Source organism: Chelonoidis abingdonii, chromosome 1 (assembly GCF_003597395.2).
Source record: "Chelonoidis abingdonii isolate Lonesome George chromosome 1, CheloAbing_2.0, whole genome shotgun sequence".
NCBI lineage: Eukaryota > Metazoa > Chordata > Testudines > Testudinidae > Chelonoidis > Chelonoidis abingdonii.
The window spans coordinates 34,225,992-34,230,096 of NC_133769.1; the positions used below are offsets into that span (position 1 = coordinate 34,225,992).

General features: G+C 46.8%; 1 protein-coding gene across 1 annotated transcript in view; it reads left to right on the forward strand.

The window, feature by feature from the left end:
* Positions 1 to 600, forward strand: part of TBC1D22A (TBC1 domain family member 22A) — a 707,108-nt gene extending 706,508 nt beyond the window's left edge. The window contains exon 14 of the transcript XR_012655728.1: positions 586 to 600. The gene's annotated coding sequence lies outside the window, so the exon portion shown is untranslated. The remainder of the gene's footprint in view (positions 1 to 585) is intronic.
* The last annotated feature ends 3,505 nt before the right edge of the window (positions 601 to 4,105 follow it).

The window sequence follows — 4,105 nt, forward strand, 5'->3', positions numbered from 1 at the left end:
ATATGTATTGGATCTGTTTAGCATCTTTCTCCTAGGTATTTTGCCTACGTGCATCTAAGAAGAGTTACATACGTGCAAAGATTAACTGGGATGATACTGGGATGATAAGCAGAGGACTGCCATAAGCAAGGAGTTAGCAAATTCCTTTTGCTCTACATCCTGAACATGCTCCAGCCCCTTGGAGCTCCTGTGTATGACCAGACTGTGTATGCAACATCCCCACAGAATGGCTGAGAATGCTCCATCCTTAGCTGCAGAGGCAGAACAGGACTATCCCCTGCACTTGCTGCTCTGGGTCACTGTGTTTCTGGGCATGAGAACTGACAGCAGGAAGACTGTGTTCCTTGTGATCTCATTGGCTCCCCTGCTTGTTCAAATGGTATCAATGGCCCTCTGCATGGTCTTGTGGTAAAGACAGCTGAATGGCAACCTGGATAATTGGATTCTATCCGAGTCTCTGCCACAGAGTTACTATGTAATGCTGGGCAAATCACTTAAAACAAATGTTAATAGCTGGTTACTAATTGTGAGTTCCTCATTTTCTGAATGCTCAGCATGAGACATTCAGGGCCAGATCTGCAGAAGTTCTGAGTGTTCATGACTGCAACTGAAGTTGATTCAAACTGTGCTTTGAACATACAATCTTCAGCTAAGAACTAAATCCTAGGTGTCTCAAGATGGGCACATTAGTGGCATGAATCTCCCTAGGCCTCAGTTCCCGGTCTGTAAAATGGAGACAGTAATGCCCCCCTCACCAGGGCCGGCTCCAGCTTTTTTGCCATCCAAAGTGGCAAAAAAAAAGAAAAGAAAAAAACGATTGAGCTGCTGCTGAAGTGCCGCCGAAAAGGAAGAGGGGGACTGAAAGACCCACTGCCGAATTACAGCCAAATACCCATACGAGCCATCCCAGTAACAGACGGACTGCCAGTCCTTTCTATTGGCCGCCCCAGGAACTTGCTTCCTTCGCTGGTGCCTGGAGTTGGCCCTGCCCCTCACCTCACTGGAATGTTGTGGAAATAAATGTTTGTGAAACATTCAGATACTGTGGTGACAGGACCATAGAAATTACTAGGAGAACATTGTTTTGTGTTTGTATAATGTACAGTAAGTAAGGCCTGGGGACATACAGTGAATGAGTATAAAAATAATATTGACTAACTACTCATTCACTGAATTAGACAGGGTTCTGTGGGAAAAAAAGGTAGTTTGTGATAATGAAACTAAAGACTATGTAGTAATCCTACGCAGAATGGGGGTAAATTAAGGTTGGACAGGCACACTTAATTCTAGCATTTGCTAACTTTTGAGTGCTTGACTTTTCAGTCTTAACATTCTTTTAATGTAGCTGTTTGGATACAATATTAAGTACAGGTTTATAGTCTTAGGCCTTGATCCGGTGTATTTTTCATCTTTATGCATATAAATAGTCCCAGTGAAGTTAATGATACTTAAGTACATGCCTAATGTTAAATGTGTTTAAGTGCTGTCCTGAATTGAAGTCTCAGGTTGTATATCTGGCTGTGAGGGGGACAGGGCTGGCTCCAGGCACCAGCCGAGCAAGCTGGTGCTTGGGGCAGCAGATTCTAAGGGGCGGCATTTCGTCCAATCATTTATTTATTTATTTATTTTTCTTTTTGGTTTGCCACTCCGGATGCCCTGTAGGGGGCGGTGGCGTGGTGGAGGGGAGCACCCTGCTAGGAGCGGACTGCACCCTCCGTCTGCCCCAGATGGTGCCAGGTCTGTAGCAAGCCTGGCAGGGCAGCCCGTGTCCTTCTCTCCCTGCCGACCGGAGCAGCGCGGAGCCCTCCCGGCTGGCAGTGCGGCGGAAGCCCTGGTCACCCTCTTCTCTCTCCCTCTTGCTCCCTCTCTCTCCCCCTCCCCCCCCTGCTGCCTGGGGCATGTCTGCAGTGCCGGGAGTCCCCCTGCACTCGTGCTCCAGCCGCCCTGCAAGTTTGCTTTTCTTTTTTGTTTTTTTGCTTCGGCACTCTGGCCGCTCTGCAGGTTTTTTCTTTTTTTCTATTGCTTGGGGCGGCAAGAAAGCCAGAGCTGACACTGGACGGGGAGAGTAGGGTTCTAATGAGAGCAACTGTTAGGTGCGGGGGTAGAGATCAATGGGGAGTAGGAGAAGCCCTGGTTTTATTTTAGTACTTACTGGTCAGAATAGCTGGCTGGATACAATGAGCTGCTCCATGTAAAAGGGGGAAGTAATTTACTCCTCCGCAGCAAGAAGGGATGGGGAGGAACTGTAACACCATGAGCTACAATTTATCTCCTGGTCTGTCCCAAGGATGGTTCAGCTATGTGCTACTTCTCATTCAGAGTAGATTGTAGGTTACAATCTAACCATAATAAAGAATAATAGTTTCCATTTGCACAGAACTTCCATATATAATTACTTGTAGGCATTTATATACTGTATGTATTGTGATACAGCATGGCCAGAGGGCAGCAGGAGAGGGTTAGAAGGGAGCCTTATTCCCTGTAAGGGGAAGAATGTTTGCTATAGATTAACTAGAGCACCTGAAGCCAATTAGAGCACCTGCAGTCAGTCACATGATAAAAACCCCTGCTTCAATCAGACAGTGTGGGAGTAGGAGCAGAAAGCATTGGTGTTGGAGCAGAGAACAGTTTGGAAGAGTTGGAGCAGAAAGAATTGGTGTTGGAGCAGAGAACATTTTGGAAGAGTTGGAGCAGAAAGAATTGGTGTTGGAGCAGAGAACAGTTTGCAGGGAAGCAGAGGACAGTTCGGAGAAGTGCTGCAGTGGGCTAAGAAGTCCAAGACCCTAAGTAAGGGGCACCTGGCTTGTGTAGAGGGAGGGAAGGAAGCCCCTCACAAGCTGAAGGGCAGGAGAGGGAAGTAGCCGAGGGGGAGGAACCGTCAGATCAAGTGGTTCACCGCTATTCTCAGGCCCCTGGGCTGGGACCTGGAGTAGAAGGCAGGCCCAGGTCCCTCCCTCTCCACTCGCTGCCTCTAGGACACTAGTGGGGCAATTAATATTCCAATTTAGGGACAAGAAATGGTGCCCTGAACCCCTCCCCAAAGAAGAGAAAGCACGAGACCCATCATAATAGTGCCAACAATTTGCCACAGTATCTAGTATGTGATGTCTATACAGGTGTATATACAAATGTCAATCTAGCACTATACAAATATTTTTCCATTGTACTGCAGCCACCTCTGGGGAACGTTTAACAGCATGTCATAGCACAGAATGGAAAGAAGAATATAATATCCAACTAAAGCTACAAACTGAATATAAATAAAATTATCGTCATTTTTTATTTTTCTTGTAAGTGTTAAGACATTATTTTCTCCAGATTCATTCACTTCAATGATATTTTCATAATCTCATCTGTGCACATATGGAAATGGGGCTTAGAGCTTCTTTTTGACAATTTTCTCTTAATACGTTTAGATAACTGATTTTAAGGTCAAGGTGTAAAGCTAATTCTACTCTCGGCTCAAGCAGGTAGGACTCCAATAGAATAAAAATTTGAGACAAGTAGGTTTGCAGCCCGCAGAAAACAGTGCAGGCCTATCAACAGACTATAAAGTTTCTTAGATAGTATCATTTTTTGTATCATTTCCTCCAAGTGCTCAATGATGTCATTGAGCATAAGAAAAACCTTGATAATGTGTACACTTGACTTACTGGCAAGTAGGGTGACCAGAAGTCCCAATATTTAACTTTTGTCCTGCATCCCGATCGATGTACGATTGGGACGCTATTTATCCCGATATTGCCAGGCAACACAGTTGGCACGGGGCTGGAAAGCTCCCTACCTGGCTCCGCACAGCTCCCCTGAAGTGACGACATCTCCCTCTGGGTCCTAGGCACAGGGATGGCCAGGGGGACTATGCATGCTCCACAGCATCCATTGGCTGGGAACTCCATTGGCAGGGGTGGTGCCTGCAGGTGAGGCAGTGTGCAGAGTCACCTGGCTGCGCCTCTGCCTAGGACCCATACAGAGATGTTCCACTTCTGGGGATCTGCCTGAGGTAAGTGCCAGCCCACACCTAAACTCTGTCCCGAAGTCAGTACCCCGAATCCAACCTCCTACCCCAACCCTGAGACCCCCTCTGCAGCAGGGCTGACCCACAGCT